The 26,416-nt window shown below is 39.5% G+C and overlaps 1 long non-coding RNA gene across 1 annotated transcript; it reads left to right on the forward strand.

Moving 5' to 3' along the window:
• The first annotated feature begins 1,950 nt into the window (after positions 1 to 1,950).
• On the forward strand, positions 1,951 to 21,988 carry LOC124425121. The gene is made up of 3 exons (XR_006942436.1): positions 1,951 to 2,430; positions 12,729 to 13,335; positions 19,385 to 21,988. It is a non-coding gene; the product is annotated as an uncharacterized LOC124425121 (long non-coding RNA).
• The last annotated feature ends 4,428 nt before the right edge of the window (positions 21,989 to 26,416 follow it).

The raw sequence follows: 26,416 nt of genomic DNA on the forward strand, positions 1-26,416 counted from the left end.
AACGCGTTCTCTACATTTTCACCAATTTTTAGTTCTCTTTTAACGAACTCGGTTAATTCTCATCATGTTACCGTGACAATGTTGATATTACACATCCTCGGCTACTGTTACTGTCGGCTCTCTTTTACCTCATTTATACGTTCTATTTCAACATTCTATGTAGAACATTTAAAAAGAGACGCTGAAAACGTTCTATCTTTTCTCCTTTTTTTTTGCAACTAAAATGAAAAGCCGTTCTTTCGATTTTCACGGAGGAAATATCGACTAGATATCTACCAATCCTTTTTCCTGTATTTCAATCTCAATATTTCGTGACATCTGGTCGATGTAAAAATTCAAATTCAGCCAATTACGTACGTTGAAAGAAGAAAGAGTTAGGAGTTTTTCATGTTCTTCGGTTGTCATCGTATAGGGATGTACGCTGAATCGGAACGGGAAAAATAAAAGATGTAAGAAGGGAGGAGAATGTAGAAAAGGAAAAAGAAGATCGGTCGGAGAGTGGATAGGTAGGAGGTATAACGCGAGAAACGTCACCGTTTTTCACGGAAGTTCGTTAAATTCGAAGAAATGGTCGGACGTTGTTGTTAGCGACAGCGCGTTGGACGTTGATCCGCATCTGGGGAATTCGCGAGTTTCTGCGAGAGGAGAAGAAGAGATGGGGAGATCGAGGCCGCATGACGAGAAGCAAGAGGAGACCGAGAAGAGTTTGAGGAGGGAGAAAAGGACGGAAGAAGCGAGTCGGTGAGTGACGGGCGGACGTACCGACGATGACACGCTCCTTTCCATTTGAGCAATTTCAGCGCGACACGAAGCCGAGACGCCGCCGTAGCCACGCTCGTTTCAACGTCGGAGAAAAGAAAAGCGTAAAAAAGCCAGAAGACAAAGCAAAAGGAACATCCTTCTCTCTCTTTTTCTCTCAGGGTGTGACTACGAACCCGTCACCTACATTGTTCATCTCTCTTGCTATTCTCGTTTCTACCTATCTCTATCTGTCTTTCACCCTTTCTAACACGCACATACATATACAATATATATATATGATTAATATATATATATATATATATATATGTATATACATACATATATATATATATATATGTATATACATACATATATATATATATCTTTCTTATACGCTGTCCCGATCCCTTCCTCTCTGTCGTTCCTTAGATCACCTCACGTCTCTCCAAGCTGTTGCACCGCGGACTCGTAATAGCCATTGACGGTGGCCACGCGGTGGTTGATCGCAGTTGCCCTCACGTCCATCATCGGGACGTTTAATTAACTCCATTGTGATCCTCTTTCGGACGTCGACTGCTCGCGTCCGACTGATTATCGTCGCTTGACACGAATTTTAGCCGGCATGTCTGCGAAAAAGGGATATGTGAGAATCGTCAAAAAGAGAGCGCCTAGCTAGCTTCGACGATAATTTGTGATACACAAGGATGATGTTTACGATGAAAACTGTGCGGTGAAACATATCAAGGAAATTTATCGAGATCAATATTCGCAAATATTATTTATTATTCAACGATCAATACAAAGAAAAAATAGCTAGTGATCATTGGGGACTTGAAAATTTATGAAACATAATGCTATTTAGAATATAATGAAATACATTTCGAGGAAATAAAAATTAAAGATAAAAATAATAAGTTATCTTGGAAATCTCCAATATATTCGGATATCATCAATTTTCTTCCTTTTCAAGATTACAATCTTCAAATTGTCGCTTTAATAATGAGCCCGTACAAAGAAGTCGATCAATGCTAATCTTCGATCATCATTGAATGTAAGATTTTATCTAATAAATATATATATATATGTATATGTGATTTCTTCAAATGAACGATTGAACAACATCGAGCTTCTACGAAGTTTCGAACGATCGAGATAGTTGGAAAAGCGCGTCAGCAAACAGGTGGTCCGAGGTGTTATCGCGAGCGATAACGCCGATATTCTGGGATCGACGTTGTCAGTAAACAGGAAGGTAATATTGTGGTGGAGCGTTGGACACGTAATCGGACGCGTGTACTCCAGTTGGGTAAACGCTGCCGATGTCGTGATCGTAGACTCGATGGTGTACGCTGTGTTTCTTCTTGTAGACGCTTGGGACATGTTCCTTTTTGTAAAAGATCGGTCCTACCGTGGATGATGATATCGGTTGGTGATCCTGGTACTGGACTACTCGATGATTAAGACTTGGAGTCTTATAAACGTGAGAATATATTTTCTGCTGCGTTTGAGGCGTTATAGGCTTGACCCTATTGTGAATCTTCTTCTGAACGATTGTTGGCGTATACGTCTTATAGACTGTTTGTTTCTGACCAGATGCAACTTTGGGAATGATCGGTACTACAGATTTTTTGGAATCTGCACCTGTATCTACTGACAATGTTAGTTCCCATTCAACGTTATTTTTAGTGGAAGGTAATAAACGAAAAGATTGACTTTGGATAAATGGAATTACTACATTTATCACGATTAACAGTGCTATTAACTTCTTCATCTTCGGGACTTTCTTCTTTCTTCTATTTTCCGAGAATAAAAGAGATGCGAATGCGAACACGATTCGCTTCGATTTTTGACAGATTCCATAGTTCATTCTCCCTTAAATAGCAATCTCCGATGTGTTTTAATTTTTATTTTGTCCGACCTATGCTTGCGTACCATTTTGATTTTCTTTATAATTGTTATATATTTTTTCATAGCAACAGATTTAAAAGAAAAATTTCACATATTTAATTTTATATTAAAACACAAAGGATATTCCTCTGAGACGTCCAAGCTTCGCTATTTTTCGAGCGATTCCCGAAGCTATTTATAATCTTAACCGTCAGCTTCTTAAAATATGATGGCTATCCAGGTATAGATAAAATAAATACAAATATGATTGAAAAACGTAGATAGGAAAATTTTATGAAACTGGTTCTATCTTTCACCTTACTCATGGAATGTTATTTGAGAATATAAAAAAACGATTCAAGGTCGATAGAAACAAAGCTGATCGCTCGTAAAATTATTGGTAGTTACTGAATAGAAAAGTATATTTTCTTTCTTTCATCTTTTTTTTTTTTTTTTTTTTTAATACGCAAAGTAACAAGGAAAGCTTTTTAAACAATCCTTCCTAAAGATGAGAGTTAAGTTTTGTTTGAACTGCGCCAAAGTCTTCGAACGAGGACGTTCTATAAATTCGCATTTTATCTTCGCGAGAAAAAGTTAACATATCTGATCATAATCCAACGTGAAGACGGGCTGTCGGTTTGGAGCACTTTAAGAGCGTACACGTGTACACGTGCGAGAATAACGAAGAAAGAGAAGCATGGTTGTATAAGGAAGAAAAAGGATGAGAAAGAGAATGAAAAGGAGGATAGCTAAAGGTTCCACACGTCGAAGGCGTGCCCCGTTTAGATACGCCGATCGACCGTGTCTTCGGATCGGAATGCACTTTGGGTTTGGCTCATATTTATTTTCGTATATCTCCTTTATCTTTATTCGCTTGTTTAGCCGTGTAAAAGTTCCGAGATACTCGGCCATACGTCGCGATAGAGCGCGAGCCGAATCGCCGGCTTTAGAAAATAACGCTGACGTTTCGACGAGGATATATCGTGCGTTTAAAAGGACACAGACTCTCTCTCTCTCTCTCTCTCTCTCTCTCTCTCTCTCTCCCTCCTACTCTTTTTCATCCTTTTCCTCTCGCCGACCGACATGAACGGCGGTCGCGCACGGATTAACCGGAATCTCTTCTCGTCGTACGGCATGGTATAATTTGCTTCGCGCGATCGAGATAAGGGGAAGACGTTCGCGCAGTAAAATTATCGCTCAATGAAAAGGAAGACGAGGCGAGGCTCATCCAATGCCGGTTTTCTAATGAATAGCAAGGTACGCGTAGGTAATACACACTTACTGGCTTGGATCGTATTGTTAAATGTAAATCTTAAAGTCGGTCGAAATTAAGGGACAATAGAATGAGAATGAAAGAAAGATAGAAGGAATAAAGATAAATTGAAAATATGAATTGCAAAAACGGAAAAATATCAGGATGGAAGTTCGTAATGAATGTAATGTAAAGTTATGAAAGTAAAAAAGAAATATCAATAATATTGGACGTCCAATATTCGAATGTTAAGTTGTACGATATCATATAATACTTTTTCACTCTCTATTATTATGCATAAAAAAAAAGAAAAAAAAAAAAAAAGAAGAAAAAGAAAAAAAAAAGAGGAAGAATGGTCGAGTCTTTTTATAAATTATTCATAAATTCTTCGTATGAATGTATAAAAACTTCAGACAATTTGCTAATTAAGCTGTCGTATCACTTTGAATGAACCTTTTCTTAGATTCAGGTGAGAAATACGGACGGTCCAAAATATACTTGACAAATTTATGTTTTCTGATTAATCGCGGTCGGTCGTACGGTGTTTTTGCTCGGACGTTAATCGAGACCGTTCGTAGAAATATTCGACTATAATCCATAGATTATCGCGTTAATGTGACGTATAGTGGTTCTATTTGTGAACACGCGGTATGCCTCAATGAGAGAGCCTTCGTCTTTCGTATCTTTGCTCCGAAAACAATTTATCGATTTAAAGGAATCCCATTACGATCGTCGGACTTCTATCGATAAATTACAAGGCACATCCATCATTATGAAAGATCAAGATTTATGAGGCGTATTAATACTATCCAAGTGTTTTCAATCACGGTCCGCTTCGGAGAACGATCCCTATCGAAGAGAATTTATTTCGCTTAATAATCTTGAAATAGGAAGTCTCTAAATTACCATTGAGAATCGAACGGTTTCTGCTTCCTCGTCATCTGTCTTTCGTCCGTAATGTGGGAAGTTCTTCTTCTCCTTCTCTCAATCGACTTTAACATTAATCGAGCTTACACATATCATTTACCATAGCACGCGCAGACAGTCGAGTTCGAACATAGTTACGGTAAAGCTTATTATAAAAACAGACTCTGTGTCTGTCTGTATATGTATGTAATTCATCCTTGCGAGTGGTAATCGAGTAACAGCGTGCACACGGACAATATATACTATCCTATCTCTTAAATAATCGTCGTATCGTTAACGGTCCGCGCGAGAAGTACTTAACTAACGTTTCTCTTCTCTCGCACGCGTACCCATTTAATCGCGAGTAATACGAATGTAACAGAAGGCCTGGCTATCTGTCAGAGCGTGTATTCAAACCGGAATTAAATCGGCGTATAATGTTTCGATTATTTTTTAAATGTTATAAACACGTTACAATGAGACTCAGTTCAAATAGTCATGCGCTATTTAACTCTCGAACTTTTTAGTCGATCGACAAGGAAAAGAAAGAAAATGGATTTTCGACTGAAATGGATATTCGTCGAATAAAAATAATTCATAGTTGTAATTGAATTTTCCTTTTATTTTTCAACATATTCAGCATAAAAGAACGAATCTATTTTTTCTTCGTTCAATGAGATTGGCAACTATATTATCATTTATGATCGTAATAAATTTTATCGTAAGATAAGCATTAGGATATAATCTTCTATAGATCAATAATCGAAAAAAATAAGAATAAAAGACGCACATCCCGTTGGCAATTCATTTTGGCTGACATAATATGAATCATAGATAAACGATCACCTTTTCGAGACGATCAATTTTTTCCCTTAATCCAGATAAGATCGCAAGTCGAGAACGGGCACATAAATAACCGTCTCTTTACATGAAACGACATTTCAGATAAGAAAGTTACATCTTCGCTCTTGAACGATATAAAAATACGAAGTTAATTGGATCGAACAGAACGGTTCGGTTATCCGAGCACCAATTAAGTGTGCATACATCGAAATCACGATAAAGCTGTATATTTTGTTTCTCTTTATTAATTTATACTTCATATATAAGTTTGTTATTTATTTGATTTAAATTAAATTTCTCATTTTTTGTTTGTTCGTATATTCGGACAAATGAAAATGAAGTGAAGTTGTATATGTAGTTGTTGAATTCAAATGAGTGAAGACAATAAAAACAAAATTAGATATAAATTAATCTAATCATAACACGTCGGAAATTATCTATCTCGTTCCACGTGAAAGTAAAGGAAAGTCTTTAATAAGATTGACAGTAAGACTAGATCAATATCTAACTTTCGGTACTAATCTATCACGATGAAGGATCTAGATATCAATCGTCATACATTCTAATGAATGAAAATACCTAAATCGGCAAGCTATAAATCTCTTGATATATAAGCTAAATTTACAGCTCGTTTAATCGATCGAAAAAATCTATTATTCATCAATTAATTCTTTGACACTATTGATCGATAGTTAAGAATGATATACACGAATGGATAATTTAAATATGCTACTTTCTTCGTCGACTTCTGTAACGTAGAAAAATATAAAGTTAATCGATTGTATTGATAAAAGAGAAGGAAAGAAATGGAAAGAAGAAGGAGAAAGAATATATTTCGTATAAGTCTTGTTTAACTTTCGTATGTAAGGTGTATCACGTGAAAACGAGATTCCATTGGGTTGGCTTTTACAAATAGCAAAATTTTCGATCGGTCTTCATTTTCCAAGAAAGTCAATAATGATTCCTGTACTATTTTACTTTCCAAGAAAAAAAAAAAGAACAGGCAATATCGTTCATGGTAATGTGCTTGTATTGCGATACGAAGGTTTAAGTATAACCATGAAGCTATTTTGCGATCATTAAGCCTACAACATATACATTACGCATTGCCCTCTTGCACGTAGATATCTGTAAGAGTTACGAACATGGACACGCGGGAAAGCTTATATGTGTCAGTAGTATAGGCGGTGGCTCGTAAAAAGTCAAACGTATAGCACGTCGGCACAGTCACGTTGACATTTTGTGTATAAGCACGCAATATAATTAGCGACCATAATCGTAAATAAGGTAATTTGCATATATTTTGTATAATAAAGCCATTTTACGTGAAGGCACGAATCTTGTGCTTTATGAGGAAGTCCTGGCAACGGAGGAGACCTCGAGATAAAAAAGAATTTCAAAAGATTCAGAAAAATCGATTACTCGAATGATCAAGGAGTTACATCGATCATCCTTGTTCATTGATTGACACTGGCAATCAAAGTCAAACTTCGAAAGGAGTACGGCTTCACGCTTAAATTAACTACGATTAAGGCTACACCGTAGAATCGGATGAGTGACAAGCATGTATTACGTGCTATCGATTCTTTTCATAATCCGAATTTTCCATCATTATACGCGAGACTGTTCTTACTTGATAGTATTCATACATGGTTATTGTCCATTTTTATATTTTCATTATTTCGTTTATACAATGAAAGATCAAGTCTTAGAATGAAAAAGAAAAATTTCTATAAAAGTGATGTCCTATAGTAAAATGGAGGATTTATAATACGACAACTATACGAATATTCAAAGTCAAGGAGAGTCTGATGAGTCGGAAGAAGAAAGAGAGAGAGAGAGAGAGAGAGAGAGAGAGAAAGAGAGACAGGTGTTATGCCACTGAGAATGGCAGGCGGCTGTCTGGTCGAACGGACAGACGAACGGACAAGGAACGAGCGGGTCTGGTGTGCGGCCACGAACGAAGTTCTTCGCCTAGCATACAAATGAAGAGTATAAACATGTCGTCATTATCTTCTGGATTTATAATATGGATACGTACACCCATACTTGACGGCACAGGTGGCTCCATCAGTGGTTCTCATTTCAGGAGACACATTCCTATATTTTTTTTATATCCCTGTCTTTTTCGAATAACTGAGTATCGAATATAGAATATATTATTAAGTGACATTTAAAACTCTTTATTTCTTGTATTTCTTCAAAAATATGCAATTTTCTAATCGTTAATATCGAAGATCAATGAACCTTTCAACTTATAGCTTTAAATCACATTAAATTAATATAATCTTCGTTTAATTTGAATGTTTCAAGGAATTATCTGGCCCTTCAGCATAATAAATTTCTCTTCTACCTTCTTTTTCTTTTACTTTGAAGCCTCGTTCGGCAAAGAACTCAGGCTTACGGTCGTGCTGCCTTAATGAGAATGGTTACGATAACGGTTATGTTCCTTACCTTCGTACGTTAACTAGACGTCGACTTAGCCATCCTTCCACCGTTTTACTTGCGTTCACGTACATACATACTTATCGGCTTCAATTACAATCAAATTCGCGTGTCCGAGTTGTACTTTATTCTTTTTATTGACCCTTCCCGTATATATTCGGCCGGTTGTTTTCTCGCCTGACTACGTACTCGAATCTCTTGGAATTTATTTGGCCTGCATGAAAACCATTCGAGCGGTTCTCGATAATGCGCCATTTTGTTTTAATAAGCCGCTGAATCGTCCTACGCTCAGAGCTTTCATCCGAATTTATGGTCTTATTGTAAAATAATGTAACGGATAAAGCACGATAAGGATAGTTCTTGCGATCTTCACTATTTGCCTGTTTTCTTAGAAATCTTTTCTTATATTTTATCGAAAACATACGTGAGATTTTCTATATGTTTCTAATCTGAAAAGAGTAATAGCCAACAATGCAATTTAAATTGATAAATATACAAAATTTAAGTATTCATATGCAGATAACAGATGTTAAAAAGGAAACAGGAAGTAAATCAATAGTTTCATATTTATATTTCATACTTATGAAATTTAATTTTTGTTGAAAATTGTACGTGTCAATTTTGTATAAATTTATACGTCCGCTATAGGACGAAAAAATTTTTATAGAAAAATTTTACGAGAAATTATCCGTCAAATTTTTTACGATGAAACTCTCTCTCTCTCTCTCTCTCTCTCTCTCTCTCTCTCTAGTTATAATTTACAATTAAAATCTCATAAATGTCATTTAAAAGATATCATAAACGCTTCGAATAAAATCAAAAAAATTGTGAATGGCAGACAACGCCTTTAAAATGTTTTCTCGAAGCCGCTTCTCGTATTATGCATCGTCGATTATTTCGCATTTTCGATTATTTCGGTAGTAGATACTTATATGTATTTTATTATCATGAGAAGGAGAAAGAACAACATCAACGTTTTTAATATCAAGGCGAGATAAAAACGATGTAATCGAGAGCGAAAAAGAAAGTTTTCGTAAATGAAAAAGAAGATAAAAAATCTTTCGTCCGATCGTTCACTTTCGCACTCGAACGAATACATAGAATACGATGATGTAAGGCACTTCCTTTGAGCAACGCACCGGCAATGGTGGTAATTCGTATCGAACGGCTTTGCGAGTGGGCGAAAAGAGAAATTATCGGACGCGTTGCGCGTCGAATGTGGTATTATACGAGGATAGTAATTCACCAGTACGGATTATGGACTACTTATCGTATAATTTAGTGGAGTTCGCTATAAACGGCATAACGTTATGAACACGCAACATGTACGCGCGCGCACGCGCGTACACCCGGTATAATATATTTTCTTGTCCCAATAGTTTAACAGCATCGAATAGCAAAGGAACGAACGAGCAAGCTCATGTGAGACAGCAAGGATTCGAAAAATTTATATCGTCGTTGCTCTCGTACGATCGCTACCACGATCGTATGCCTTTCTAAAAAGAGCCACCGAAGGAAAGTCGTCGTCGTCGTCGTTGTCGTAGTCGTTGTCGCGATAGTCGGTCCTCGAACGCCGGAAATATATTTTTATAGCAACGAAGAAAACAGCTCTCTCGCAAAGGTTCGTGTCCCGAAACGAGTGGACTTTCAGTAAGATTACCGCTTTTATTTCGAATCTGGATCTTATCGAAAGAAGTAGATCTGGTTTTGGACATCGAGAACGTTTCAAAAATAAAGTCGCGTTAATAAAAAAGATAAAGAACCATTTCAATGCAATTCTTATGCCCTTAAACGATTTCGACATCTCCTTCCGTCAAGATTTCGGTCGTATCTTTGAGAAAAAAGAAAAAAATTATTAGTAAGTCACTATGGATAAAAAATATTTTTTACTCGATAGTGAATAGCGTTAGAAAAAGAATTATTTTACTATTATTATTATTATTATTATTATTATACATAGCTAGACAGAAGCATGTGATATGCGTAAATGCGCGCATCTAGAATCGATCGATTCTCGAACATTAGCCTTCGCTTGTCGCGCGCGGCGACGAGAGGGAGCCAGCAATTAGTCGGACGACGTCTCCATCGGCACTCTCGGCCGATACCGCGTTGCTTCATTAAGAGATAATGAAGCGTTCGAGATAATAATTTCCGGTAAATGTACGTAATTGCCGGTGCTAACGGTAGAATAGAATCGACGGATAACGCGTCGAATGTTAATTAGAAAGCATCGTGTAAATGCGCGAATCTCTTCCCACCCTCCTATTGAAATCCTTAAAGTGGCCGAGATAAATCTCGACAGTGTGAGCCGGCTGTCGAAAGCGATATAGATGAGAAGCTCCGTGTCGTGGAATTTCGCGGAATCGTTTCACACCGATCGATTCTCGTTTATCGAAAATCCGGCATCGTCGTCTATTTGCTCCTTTCTCGAAAAATGTTAAAACAAGTTTTATATGTTCCAAATAAAATCGTCGAGATTACGGAACCGGATAAAAACGTCCGGGTTATCTAAAAGAGGGAAAAGAGTTGAAAAAAAAAGAATATTTCTTAACCGAGTCACATGCAGACATCGTTTCGAATTTCATTCTCATGAACTTCACCGACGAAGCGAAACCACCTCTTTGCCACGGAAGGGAACCTTAATTACAAATTAGCAATTACTCGGTGCTCGTTAGAATCCTCGAACGTGAGTGTACAAACGTTAAGAACTCGTAATCGCTTTGGGGTTGGACGTGGCGTAGATAAAAAAGAAAAGGAAAAAAAAAAAAGAAAAAAGCAAGGAGAAAAAGTTTCGAGACGAAAATCCGAAATGGGCAGAGAGCGGACAGCGTAACGGAAAGGTCTCGTGTTTGCAGGTAGCATTATGAAAAAAGGGTAAGAATGAGTGAGAGAGAGAGAGAGAGAGAAAGAGAGAGAGAGAGAGAGAAAAAAAAAGAGAGAGAGAGAGAAGACCGAGAAAGAAAAATAAGTGGCAGCGAGCAGCCAGGAGCTTCCCTCCGCAGATTTTTCGTGACAAGATAAGCCACGTCCTGTTTACTCTGGACTGCCATGGCATACGAAGATGCTCGTTAAGCCTTTTAGTGCTCGGCGTATCGTGCGAGCACCCACAAAGTCGTATATCACCGAGGGGTACCTCGGTTTGTACTCGTACCTTAACTCGCCCGCACGTAAAGCCCCCTTCGAAAGGAGAAAACCCGCTGTGTTTCTATATTGAATGCTACTAGCTCTCCTCTCGACGGCACGCTTCTCTCTCTCTCTCTCTCCCTTTTTCTCTACTTCACTCTAATACGACCACCATTCCTTTGCGTGCTGCAAAATTCGATCCGATTATAACGACGAGAATCCGAAGGCGCCGATATATTTTATCGAGATACATTTTAACCGTTTAACAGCCAACGAATCGTTCAAGTTCCAGCAATTCTCGGGATGCCCCATCATCATAACAGGTTACTAAAGAGATACGCCTTCTAATATTTTCATCGGAACATATTAGTTATTTTAAAATCGATCGTATGTGATATACAGTGTAAATTGTAATAATAATAATAATAATAATAATAATAATAATAATAATAAATTATTATCATTATTATCATAATAATTTATTATTATTATTATTATTATCATCATTATTTACAGAATGTTATCTTATAATGTAAAATAAAAGAAAAAACGACGATTATTTTGGTATAATGGTTAAGATATAAGAATAGAAGGTAAGGAAACTAAATAAAGCGATATACTTACATGGTATGTAAGTTCGAAAATCGATAGTAAGTTCGCATGTGACTCGACTTTGTATTTACACGTTGTATACGCGCTGAAAAAGAAACGAGAGAAGAAAAAGAACAACGATTCTCTCTTATATTGCCTATGGATCTGTTTACATCGTTCGGCTTTTACCGGACGGTATCGCGCGTTCGAAAGCCATTCGGTTTTGCAGGAGGAAAGTCGTACGCGGAAGAACAGTTATACAGGAACGTGTACAGCCTGCGTAAATCTACGAGTTCTCTCGATTAGGTTTATCTGTGAGCCTCGTCAAAAGTCGCCAGCGTATCGCCGCTTGTACTGCCACGGTATCGTCCCGCGTAAAGGTTATAAATTTATCACTCCCCGGTAATATCTCGGTTAATTTATTACGGCACTCTCGTAATTCCGTTCGAACCTCGGTTGGTACTGGCATTGAGGGTTAATAACGTTGGGTTCGAGCAAGTATTACAAGACGACCACACCCGTACGATACGCTCGACAATTTACCCGACAGTTATTTAAAAAGAAAGAAAAAGATTAAAATATTTTAATCTCTCACAAATCGTGTACATCGTAAAATTTAAAAATATTATTTATATATTATTAATAATCATATAGATATAATATTTTTTCTTTTTTCTTTTTTTTTTTTTTACTAAAAGCGTCATAAAGTAAAAGTTATTTTCAATACAATGTGAACGGAGGAATATGTTAAATAAAGTACATGTAAAGTAAGAAGAAAGAACATCGCATAGGAAATGTTGTCGAAGAGCGATTTGTTGTTGATAAGTATGAAATCGTGCGAAAAGATTGTCCGAGACGGATTCGAACACGATACTGTTCGCCATCGAGCGCATTTTAGCGACGTAAAGACGCCGCACCTAGATAAATATGTATGTCGTTCCAGAGGGGAGCACTCCCAGGCCATTACGAGTGGAGGTTTCACGAGCGTCGCTGTATTACGAGTTGTCATTAACCCGTAACGAGAAAGAGAAAGAGAGGTGCAGATAGTGGAGAGAAACGGCTAAGTACGAAAAGGAGCGAGCAAGCGAGATAAAGATAGAGAAGAAGGGAGAAAGAGAGAAAGAAAAAGAGAGAGAGAGAGAAAGCGAGAGAGAAAGAGAGAGACATTGGCTCTATGGCTCTTCGAACCGCAAGATTCAAGCTCCGATATACTCGACCGAGGTGAGGCACGAAGCAATAACTGGTCATGTCGCCCAGTAATTCAGTAGCCAATTAGTTAGACGGCGGCGGGAGAGTCGGCGAAGATGTCTATCGGTTCTCTTCGTACGAGAGGCGGCTGCTGTTGCTGCGGCAGAGCAAGAGGGAGACGAGAAGGAGGCGAGAGGAACTCTTGCACGCCTTCCTGGGCTATACACGTACGCGTCTCGCTCTACCGTTCTCCGTGTAGGCGCACGCGCAAGCGCGAGAAGAACCGGAAGAGGCACCACGAAGAAGACCGCGAAGACGTGTGGGTAGAGAAAGCAGTAACAGCAGCAGATCTTTCTGTATAGGTATGTATCGTGCCGTTGAACACAGCGCGAAGCCGTTGCACTCTCCTCTCTCGAACAAAACTCGATCCGGAAGATAGATCGATCGTGCGGTTCGACGCAAATCATTCCGCTCGTTACACGATCCCCCTTGGCACAAGTCGGTAGAGATAAGGACTTTAGAGGCACGACTTCTTGAAATTTAATAAGCGAATATAGTCTAGACGATTTGCGAAAGATATTTCTTTTTTTTTTTTTTTTTTTTTTTCATTCATTTTATTTACAGTTCAAGAGGTCGTTGGAGTCGGGTCGTTATTCTTGGAGAAATGATTATTAGTTTAAAAAAAAAAAAATTTTAAATACATCTTTTCTTTTCTTACGATTCAGACGACATCTTTAAATTGTTCTTTTAAAGAATTTAAATTCAAATCGATCTACGAAATAAGAAAGAATTTGATTAATATGGTAGATGCATCAAACATCGTTCGTTTTAAAATAACCAAGGAATAATTCTGTCGGACGGTTTTATCGACGATTATACCAATCGTTATCACGTATCGCTTATAAGGTCTCACTTCGAGCTCTCGGACCGTTGTATATCCCTGAAGATAAATCTTTCCTCGGTTCGATGCCATTAATGTATCGCAGGGACGAACCGTGCGGAGGTACGTCACGTCGGTGGCGAGCCCGAGCGAAAAACGAAGATCCCTGGGATATCGTCCTTAATCCTCTTGACCGAGCTTGGCTTCTCGCAAAAGTTTCTCTCTTTCTCTCTCTCTCTCTCTCTCTCTCTCTCTCTCTCTCTCTCTCTTTTTCTTCTTTTCTCGACTGCGACGGTGGCGACGTCCAACGCGAGAAGAATAAGTCTCCCGCATGCGGACGAAGTCTACCCGAATTTAAGAACGTGGATTTCAATTAGCTCCGAGACGTACGTGCCGGCCGGCACCCGATAAAATAACGAGGAGTCGGAGCCCTCACACGAACAGCTCGAAGAAGGTAAACCCACACTTTCTTCGCTCGAGTGAATTATGCTCTCTCCCGAACCATAACTTACCCACACCGAGTTAATGCGTGTTTGTGCAATCTTAGCGCTCCGCACGCCGCGCGGTCCGGCCTACCTGAGCTAATGAGTAGGTGTTTGTTGGACATTCTGACACGTTTTACGACTTACGGGATTACTTTCTACGACGGGCCGATAGGTAGAGCCACCATCGACTACCGCCGCCATACTTCGTTCCGTTACATGCCTGCCAACGGACGTTCGAATAGAGGATACTTGATTTATTACGGATAAGTCTTACGATTTTATTCTAGTCGAGGTAGAACTTCTCGTTCCATCCCTTTTTATCTCTCCCTATCTCTTCCTATCTTCTTCTATCTCGCTTTCTCCCTTTCTCACCAGCTCGTTATTCTTTTCGGCATCGGCACGTCGATCTGCCACGGATTAAAAATTACGATTGATACTGATTTAAAACAGCCGAGAGAGCCGATGTTCCTGGGTGAGCGTAACGCGAAGCGAGACTCGTGAAAATCCCTCGTATATATTCGAGCCGACAGCGACGTCGCATTGATCTTCCCCTTCGTACGTATCTCGATGCTACGACTCCCAAAGCGATGCGTCTTATTTATCTGCCACGTCCGCGCGTCCCACCTCGCTCATCTCGTCCGTTCCCCTCGCACGCGATCGAACTTTAAACTCTTGCAAGAAGACCCTTTTAAAAATACATTTGTTGCACCTTTTTAACCATCGTCTCGCTTTTATGTCTATTATTAATTGATTTTATTGATGTTGGAGATCATCGGTCAATTGATACTTTGTAGAAAAAAAGAGAGAGATAGATAAAGAGAGGGAGAGAGAGAGAGAGAGAAAGAGAAAGCTTGGGACAAGGGACAACAGAATGCATGAATTATAGCGTAGCGATAGGTTACGAAGGTAACTCTCGAAGAAAGGAAGACGCAAAATCTATCGCAAGCCGAGTCAGAGAGGAAGAAGTGTGTAGAGAGTCGAGCGTTTCTCCGTGTGGCCTTCGTGTTCGTAACGAGCGGATTATACTCGCTGTGGTATCAGATGGTCCCCTACCTGGTTCCATGGTTGTTAATTAGGATGGATGCCCACGCCTTGGGCGACTTTTACGAGCGGATACGGCGCGAACCGAAATAGCGCGTCCGACGTTAACGCTCTCCGACCTTCCTTCGAAGAACCGTGGTAAGCATCTCGATAAGAAGCGAAATGCTTAAAAGAACTTCGCCAGAGGGACTGTTTAGAATTATTTAGATGAGTTCCGAAAATCGGACGACTGTGAGCCTTCGTGAGCAAACTTTTGAGTCTCTATCATGGCTCAACGATCTCCTTCTCAGGTTCTTAATTCGCCTCGACTAAAACTTGAACTTTTCTCAGAGAAAAATTTTCTTGGCGGGAATATCCCTTTAAACGGTGAAACATCGAGGAATAATTTACGATCCCCGAAAGAGAAATAAATTGAACGTTTTTACGATCGTCGAGTCATACGTTAGCTTTTTCGTAGGATTACCAAGGAGGAAAGTTTGTCGAGTACAGCTGCGCTTCGATAACTCTCCTAAACACTAACCAGTGCATGCGTTCATTTGTTGACGTTTCGCTGTATGGACTTCAGAAATCGCGCATCCCGCATGGAAAAGCACCATCTCGCGATATAATCCGAAGCAAATCGAGAAAGAGGGATCCAACAAAAAGAAGAATAAAAAAGAATGGTGGAAGTAAAGGCGCGTTAGATGCTGCCCACGCGATTTAAGTTCAGCGCGAGCCAATAAATTCGGGCCGAGCGCATCCTCGTCGGCGGCTCGGACTTATTTGATCGAGCGTACCGAAATAAAGCGTACGCTTTGGACGGCTCTCGACTTGGTCGTTGGTACGTCGGTTATAAACAAAGATACAAACTACCGCTTGGCTGTTGGTCGCGCGACTCACGCATGGCTGCCGGCGATAGAAGCAGCCAGTTCCGCTTTATGATCCCATAAATATCTCAATAGGATCTTAAATTAGCCGCGCTCCCCGCCGCACAGCTCACGAAGGAGCTCAGTCTACATTTGCTGCCGCTTGACGGCGCCACCGTCTTGCGCGAGTTGCGCGCGCACGAACGAGCACGCCCCTGTTCCTCTCTCGGTGTTCCGTGCGTTCCGCTACACCTCTCCCGGGGCCCGGATATACATTTACCCGGCCGAGTTTTCGGTGGAGACGTTACCGTTATTTATGAGCTCGTTTATCAAGGTGGCACCCCTTTCCCCTATCGTTGCTTCGATGCGGACTATCCGCCACTGCGAAGCCAATCCCGAGATATATCGCTCCGATACCAATCCAGCTTGCCAGGGAGCGAGCGAGCAAGCAAGCAAGCAACCAAGAGAGGAACAGAAAGAGCGAGAGAGAGAGAGAGAGAGAGAGAAAGAGAGAGGGAGAGAGATCCGAAAGTCGAAGCGTCGGCTCCTCCTCCTACTTTCCTTCTCGTCCTCGTCCTCCTCATCCTCCTCGGATCCTCCTTCTTCTTTCGACTTTCGCCGGTAGGTACATCCTTGGTGATAAATGCTCGCGAAGAAGTGCGCTAGAGTGATACCGGTAATTAGAGGTGCTTCGTTTGTCTCCTTGTCCGCCCTGAGGATGAAGAGCGGTTCCGACTCGCGATTAGTCACTCCCATCGATTCGACCGTCAAACGAAGTGATCACCTTCTTGCCATCGATCCTCGGCCAACTTCCAACTTATGTTAGATGATACTTAAAATCCATTTATCTGATTCCGCAGCATAGTCCAATATCTTTCGTTGTTGTTGATTGAATTAATTGACAATAAGAGTTAAGTTATTTCGCCTGTGTCACGTAATCCACAGAACGTATTTCTAAAATTACATCGCTCCAAAATATATGATTCTCGTGGAAGTCGACGTATCAGGTGATCAGGTGTTTGTTACAAATCTGGAAATTCCTGACGTGTCGGCGAAAATCATCTTAAACTGCTCGTCGCGAGCCCCGTTCATCATTCATAACGTTTGTATTATACCGAAAAGGATAGTCACAGTTTTAGGTTTCCTTGTCCGGGAGACAAATAGTGGCAGTCGACAAGGAGCGCAGGCCACTTTGTCCTCGGTAGTATGGCGAATAAACGCTCGATCGCTTTACGAGCTAGGCAGGATAAAAGTAAGGCGGACAACGTGGGAGAATGAAGAAGGGAATGAAAGAGAGAAAGAGAGAGAAAAAGAGAGGGAGAGAGAGAGAGAAAGAGATAGATAGATAGATAGAGAAACCCACCCTTTCTCAATTCGTTCCTATCCACCTACACCCCCGAGGGCAACAATCCATTCTAGCTCCGCCAACGCCATCCAACTTCCTAATGCTAGCAAGGGGAAGAGACTGGCAGAGATCTCGGCCTTCAGGGATCTCGGCCGGACAAAACCGCAGTGTTGAAGCGAAAGCTGATAATCTCGGTCCCGTCCTTCTAGTTGATTAATTTCTATCCCGGTGACGAAGCTGTTTGCGGACGCAATAAGCGTTTCCGTCAATGCTTGCAGCTTGCTTTTTTGGTTCTCCAGCCACGAAATGACGTGCGTTTGATAAATATGAGAGTATAATAGGGTATTGAAGAATAGAATACCGTGGGTCCGTCGAATGTTCCAAAGATCGATTATTCGATATAATAGTTATGAACGTGACACGAACGGAGCTGTCGTCGTTTAAGAAGCTTAAATATATTATCGTAGATATCCGGTAAGACAATACTTATTTCAACGATACAGATAACAACGACCATTTGTCAAAATAAATTTGTGTTTTCTCTAGATTATACGGGATTTTAAATTTACATATAGATTCTGATTAAGATGATCTTCTAACTATATTACTATGTTCAAGCTTAGCAAATCTACGCTTGACGTCTATTTTTTCGATATGACAAGCGAAAAATAAATGATAATCGAAATGTAATTTTCTCGAAATCCAATCACTCTGGACATTGTGAATCTCGTAAAACCAGCTGCCAAAATAATTTCTTTCAATGGCTCTGCTGACGATCGACGTCAAAATGAATTCTGAATGCAAACGTCGTTCGAAATTATAAGAAAGACTCCGGAGAGAGTATTTGAAGGGAAGAATTTGCCTTTCGTGAGGGTCGACGCTGGCGGCGAGTCGAAGTCAATTCTCAAAGGCTCGGAATCGGGTTGGCTCAACGTAAACCATCCAACGGCAGGAATAATGTAAGGACAGGAGAGAAAGATAGAGGAGACAGAGAGAGTGGCGTAAGGCTGCAGCAGCAGCCGCCGCCCGCTGACAAAGATAAATAAATTAAGGAAACGGGGTTCGCGCGTGCACAAAGGGAAGCAATATCCCTCCCTTTATGCTTCGTGAATGTGAGCACGCTCGCAATTCCGAGACTCGAATGAGAAGCCAATAGTGTCTGCCGGTAAACAAGCCAGCTCTGCTACGGAAACATCGTGTATTCTCTCTCCTTCTTTCTTTCTATACGACGAAAGACTTTCCCCCCTTATTTCGCCATCCGCCTTTCGTCCCTCAGTCTTCTCGTTGAGATCGACCACAGCTACATACCGGTTCCCTTTTTCGATCTTTCATTTTCTTTCTCTCTCTCTCTCTCTCTCTCTCTATCTCTCTCTTTCTTTCTTTCTATAGCTCTATCATTTCCGTTTGGCCTTTTCTTCGATGTAGAAAAGCGTTACGAATTTATTTACAAACTGCTCGCTTTGCTCGCATGTGCTTTCACTGCCAAGCTCTCTTAGGAAGTTTACGTTTCGGAAAAGGCAGCTAGTAAAGCATTTATTGGTTTTATTAAAAAAAAAACTTCAATACTGCATTCGACATCTGTTCTTCTATTATTACGATGCAATAATGTTGCATTTATAAATTTAATTATTCCTTATAAAATTGATAAGATTCTATTATTTCCTTTCCCACAATTTTATATTGCTAAAATTGGGTTGCACCACATGAAAATATAAAGAAAATAAAGTTTCTCTTTGTACCTGATTATATTCCTCTCGTCATGTCTTCCTTCAAAACTTTCTCTACATTTAAATTCACGTTTCTCACGTTTTTCAGCCGATACATCAATGTGTATCCACGCTAATGAAGGAAAAATAAAGCGAAGTAATCGATCATGTCATGAAGGGGAACATCAATTATACCGGCTGACTTTTGAAATGTTAGAAAGTACAGGACTACATCAAAGCTCTGGCCATAAACGTTGTTAGGGATAACGGCGGCAGAGGTCGTGGACTCGAAGCGAGTGATTTAGTAGGGTGGCTACTCGACGACCGACCGAGATAACCCGCCTGTCTACGGAACAACCCCATTTGTCCGATATCTTCCGAGACAAAACTGCCGCATGTCCTTCTAACAACGCGCCCTTCTGATTACTGACATCACTTCGCAACCTTCACCTTTTATCTCTGCATTAGGCGCTACACAAGAATCCATCAAGATAAATATATACGTATCAAAAAGGATACTTTGATATTTTGTCCATCAAAGTATTTCAAAATATCGAAAGAAATTCTATTATTTGATATGCAAATTATCATGACAAACTAACTGTCAATCAAACCTGTCAAAAGAGAACATTAATCTTATCCTGCCAACACAAAATCTGAGCAAGTGTAATATCAATAAACTATAAGTTTCACCATTGCCAATCACTAATTTAAGTAAAGGCAACTCAAAAACGAATCAACGATACTCCTTATCTCACCAAGAAAAATTCACAAAACGAGCACAGCATCGAAGAAGAAGACAGACAAAGTTCCACAAGGTCTCGATATGAGAAGCACGAATGCCGAGAACGAAGATCGAAGACACCGGGTGGCGGAGAGCGTCAAAGAAGAACGGAAGGATCGGATCTGTGGTGGAGGACAGGAAAGAAAGGACAGCGTGTGTTCCTTCGTAAAGAGTCGTGAAGGAGCACGGCGATATAGGGGAGAGGTTGCTGGAAAGAAAGAAGGGTGTGGAGGGGTGAGATGAAGGAGTGGAAGGAAAAAGAGGAGAAAGAGGATGAGAACAAGAAGGAGAAAGGGAGAGACTCGTCCTGGGCGGACGAGCTGAGGTGGGCCGTGGATTTATATCCCGGTCAGGCACTTTGAGCCATCAGCGGCTCGTTTGATGTTCCGCCGCGGCCACGCAGACGTTATAAAGACAAACTATGCCTACGGCACCGTCATGCCCTACCACTTTATACCATAATTCTTCGGCCGATCCCCGAAACGAGCGGTCGATCTCGAAGAAACACGAAGAGGAGAGACGTACTGTCCCCCTTTTCGTATTCCTCGTCTCTCTACACGAAGTGCGGCGCCTCTGTGTGTAAGACCGGTCCAGTTCTCTCTCTTCCAACTCTTCCCTCTCTCTATCTGTCTCTTTCTCTGCTTTCCTGCCCCCTGCCCCTTCACTGTCCTCTCCATCTATCTCTTTCTCTCTGTCTCTCTCTTTCTCTTTCTCTTCTAGGTACCTCTTTCGCCCTCTCGCAAGAGCAAGTCTCCGATTCCTTTACGGTTAGTGCCTGCGGGTAATAAAGATGGTTCTGCTTATGTACAAGCGGGCAACCGGAGGCGGAGTCAGGCTGCCCTCTGTGGGCCGGGCCAACGCAAATGACTCTTCCATGCAAGATGGCGTAGGCACGGAACGCTAGGCGGTGCTGCCGGTGCGTGCCCGCGAGGTGCTTTTATATTTAGCGCGCGCGACGTGCAGCCGACGTGCGGACTCTGAGAGAGTTCTGCAGTTCGAGCCACGTTTTAAGCTGCAATCTTACTTTCCACGCAAATCCAAGGGACCACAGATTCTACGCCTATGCCTTAACTTTTCGTTACCATTAACGATCGACAAAATAGAAATTCTTGATTGTGGCATTACGGTAAATTGTACTATTCGTTATAAAATATTATATTCCATTTGTTTTAGGATTATCCTTTTATAGCCCAATATGATCAATGATACAAGACTATTTTGATTTATATTATATAAACGTATGATTGTACCTTTAATCAAGGGGTTTTAATATTTGTGGATTTCCACGTCGACATTATATACATATGTTTTATTTTTTCCTACATATTTCATTTCATCAACCCGAAATATAATGACCCATATCATATATAATCCCGCTAATTGGAACATAATTGAACCTATTAATCTCACGTTATAGAATAAGATTTTAATTGATCGATATTCTGTCGCTTCACAAATCACATTTGTATTATACAATATGTAACGTTATTTTGCAAAAGAAAAAAAAACCTGTCGATATTCTATTTTGAATAGATTTACTATGAATAAGCGGGATCATACATTTTTAATATTATCGATAAAAATTCAATAACTTGACATATCCACAAATTTGTCCTTTAAAAGACATTCCATGAATTTATTCGATGTCGTTCGAAATCGAAAAGCAGAGATATCATGTCGTCCTGAACGACGAGAAAGGTGAAATTTTAGTCTTTTATACGAAGGAATGAATACTGACCACAAATAAGTCATGTCTGAACGAGGTGAAAACGAGCGCCTGATTAATATCCTTCCGCTTTTTAGGTTTATCTGTCACGCAAATGTCTTTCTCCGTCCCGCTATTTCTTTTTCTACCCTCTCTTTTCTTTCAACACGTTTCTCTTATTCGCCTTCTCTCTCTGTCCCTCTCTTTCTTTCTCTCTCTTTCTCTCTTTTTTCTCTCTTTTTCTTTTTCTTTCTCTGTCTTTCTGCCTTTCAGTATGTCTGCCTGCCTGTCTGTCCGTCTGTCTGTCACTTTCTCTTTCTCTCTCCCTCTCCCTCTCTCTCTCTCTCTCTCTCTCTCTCTCTCTCTCTCTCTCTCTCTCCTTCCCTTTATTCTTACTTTCGTTCATCACAAATTTGCTCACGCTCGCAAACATGAAATAGATGGACATCATCAACACAAAAATACAAGAACGATGAAGATGGTAATCGCATATCAGCGTTGAAATCACCGTTGATATTAGAATAGTCTAACGTTCTAACAACATTTCTATGTCCAGCTGGGAATGTATTCTCAAAATCCAATAAGCTCCGAAACAATTTATGATGTCTTTAAAGATGTCCAGAAAGCGAATATCATCGTTGACCAAATATTGAATGCGACGTGAAAAATAAAAATAGAAAGGTGAGTAACGAAAGATCGATAAATTAATATAAGATTAAATCATTCACATGTATTTTGTCTTATGGTTTTTTATAACAAGCAAAATGGAATATCGAAAAAAGAAATAATATTTTTATGTATCCGATAATCCAATATAATAGTTCCGAACATATAAAAATAATCGTTTAAACTATAAAATTTATGAAATAACAGAACGATAAGCTATGCGTAAATATTGATTTTTTATTATGTGTAATCGTTATCAGAATAACAAATTGAAAATCATTCTTTGACAGTTGAAATTATCGCAAACTCGTCAATCAGCTTGCGAAAATGTGTCAAATTTTCAATCAACATCAAAATTTGTGACATACAATCATATACATATTTCTTTGTACGAATAAAATAATGTGTGATAGATGAAAGTTCTATATTTTCCTACCGATCTAAAATTTACTGGTACATTAATATTGATTGCCAATTTATAAAGAATTACAATTTTTGATTTAAAATGACTGAAACAAGTAAATATTCTTTATTATTTTTTCGAAATAAAAATTGTAAATTATAATCTTAATTTCACATTCATTATCATAATAATTTTACGACCTAAGATGTATGTATGTTTTGTACATGTATATATATATATATACATGTATATGTATATATGCATATATATATATATATATATATATATATATATATATAATGAGTTCGAAAACAAAAATCGTACTACGAAACGTCGTTCTTCTTAAGTTAAAAACAGAACTGTCGTATTAGTCCAATTCCATCAACACGTAATAAATCAAAATAACTGGTCTTGGTCAAACAGCTGCTTCTATTCTCCAACGCTAATAATTTACAGCGGCAATGCCCTTTCAACTAAAGTACAAAAACATACTCGAAGATACTACCAAAACCTATTTTTAAACTTTATTATTACATGATTTATCAAACACTCCAATAACACTTCTTCATTCTTAAAAAACAACAGATATGAGATAAAGAAATAAATGACGTACATACGCCATATAAATGTCAGAAATTCGTTTTGAAAGTCAATACGTAAATATTTCTCTATAGGCTTAGACATCTAGAAAGGAATAATGTTAGATAGAAACAATTTTGATTTTTCTCAAAATTAATTATTCTATTATCAATAATTCAAAGATAATTTCGTCGATATATCAAACAAGTAATTGTTTTGAAGACATATTCAAAATTATCATAGGTTATTTCATTTCAAAATTATCAAAAGTTATCTCGTTTGAGAGAAAAAAAAGTCCTCTCATTGAAGTGGAATATCCTTCGTTCATAAACCTTTCGTACCAATGTTCTATAAATTCTTCTTCGACGGACTTAAGAGAAATACGACGCTCTAATGTTCTTCCGACGCGCGTATTCTTGGCGAACCGGATACACCAGTCCTTCTAGCCCTTCGAAGACGTGTTCCGTGTCATTGGGAAGCCGATTAAACTTTTTCTAACGCGCGCGTCTTATATCCGAACTTAACCGAGAACTCGCATACCATGATGGCATGCGCACGAGCATCTCACGAATGGCCTCGCCAACGATTCTTCTCGGTTGACAGAAAGGATGGATCCGGTACGGGTTCAGAAGCGAGAGCAAGAGAACGTTCGCGTTTGAAAAAACTTCTACTCGCTAATGACGTTAAAGGCTAGTGGTCTCATCGCGGCCAAAACTCGTAAATCTTACTAAAACCGTAAAACTTACTAAAAAGAACCACAAACGAGCTTGGATACTCGCAAAGCAGCCAGCCAGATGCTCTTCGTACCGTAGCTTTTCGAGATTTGCGTTTAACCTCCATCGATTTTTCTTTAGAACATAGATATGTTTCTAAGAATCTTACTTCTTGAAGAAAAATGAACGTGACCTGTAGAAAAATTCTGTTAATCTAGAACAATAATTAATTAAATTGGAATTAGTAATAAAACTTCTGACACATTTTTGAAAACTTTATTCAAGATTATATAATATAGCGATGAATAAAAAGCATGAAGAAGAAGGAAAAAAAGAATTTTAAAAACTATACAATACTTTCTTAGTGCATTTGTTTAGTTTGCGTTTAGAGTTCCTCTCTTATAAGTATTGTAGTTGCATGACAATATATGCACGTGGCATCTGCCCTTTCTCGTAACTTTTTTTTATGCCACACGTTCGTAGTTTTTAAGATGTAAATAGTCGTCGTGCAAAAAAGTTTTTGAACTAACTTTTCATCTATAATTTTTATAAAAACAACGTTTATTTACATGTATAATAAGTATATATAATAGCGATGCGTATTGTATCGTTTAACACTTAAAAAAAAAAAGAATCCGATTGGATAAAAATTCAATATGAAGAAAATTCACGTCTTTGACCATTTTACAATTAATCTTATAAGTAGTTGAATCTTCGAAAAACTTCAAGGATTTACTTTAAAGATCGGTGAAAATGTTGTCTCAAGTACGTCAAGCTTTGTAAGATAAATTGTCAAATAAAGTTTATAATTCTTACTTTCTGGTAACATATGTACCCTCCCATTGTCCTTTTCTTCTCGTTTCTACATGGAAGACATCGCGAGAGTAAGTATTCGCGCTTTTCCTCCTTTCGCGTCGACATTGTATCACAGCGTAGTCGCTTGTAGTCTGGTGTAGTTTGGCGAATAAAGGGAGAATACGCGGGAAGAGTGCGAGACAGTTTTATAGAGACGAATACTCGTCGTAAAGACGTCGGGTCCACCTCTGCAACTCCTGCTTGTCTTCGCGAAAACGTTACGAGAGCCAGAGGATTCACAAGTTACCCTTGTAACCTTTCCTCCTTGCGTTTTACCTCCATGCGAGACGGACGAGTCTCTCGGTTCTAGTTACCGAGACCCCCGGAGGGAATGGTTCGTAATTTTAAAAGCGCTAAATCTTTCCCGCTTTAACATCCCATTCCGCGTACGTCGATCTGCCGTGCTCGAATATTTATCACCGTGGGCGAGGAAGGAAGACAAGAGAAAGCAAGAAAAAAAGAAAAAGAAAACGGGAAAAAGTGATTATAGATTTCATAAAAAAAAACGATTAAAAAAGATCGTAACCTCGAGCCTTTCTATATTTATTCAAAATTTAATTTTTACATGAAAACAATACAAATTGACGACGACTTTCGAAAATGGTATAATATGCAACAGAGAGAGAGAGAGAAAGAGAAAGAGAGAAAGAGAAAGAGACAGACAGAAAGAAAAAATGAAGAAAAATTTAGTAGCGTGATGAACGTAATCGAGTACGAAAGTCACGAAAGTACGTAGGGAAAAATGAATGAGAGAATGAGAGAGAAGGGAGAAGAGCAGCAAAGTCTTTCCCGTCGGTTCACGTTGATTTAAATCGTTTCGTTAGAGACTGAGGAGTCCGCGAGAAGGGGGAAGCCATGGAGAAATGTCAACGATGCGCGACAAAAATTGCGGAGAGGCATCACTGTTAAATGTTAACAACTGGTGAATTCCAAAGGAGGCGCGGCCCTTTGATATCCTTCGAGGAGGGGAACGAAACCCAGACTCCATCGGGTTTTAAGACACATGCCTGCTTGCTAAGTAGCGGCTTCTACCGGCGCGTCTACGCGTCTCTTTTCTCTTTCTCTCTTTCTCGTTGTCTCTTACGCATTGCGAAGAACAGAGAAGAAGACGGAGACGACGAAGACGACGAAGACGACGAAGACGACGGAGACGACGACGACGACGACGACTGATGTCGGCAGCTTTGCCGTGGACCACGGCTGTTCGTCTACGTCCCGCGAGGATTGATGGCCCCCTCGTGCTACGTGCTCGTCCTCTATCTCTTTCTCTTTCTCTCTTTCTCTCTTTCTCTCTTTCTCTCTCCTTATTCCTTCTTTCTTCTTCTCTTTACCTCCTTTCCACTTCGCGGCCAGTGCCAAGCCAACCTCCGGTCATTCTCGAAGATCTTACATTTATGGAATATCTTGAAATCTCCGTTTCACTGACGTCCAACGGT

The sequence above is a fragment of the Vespa crabro genome, chromosome 6 (genome assembly GCF_910589235.1).
Source record: "Vespa crabro chromosome 6, iyVesCrab1.2, whole genome shotgun sequence".
Lineage (NCBI taxonomy): Eukaryota > Metazoa > Arthropoda > Insecta > Hymenoptera > Vespidae > Vespa > Vespa crabro.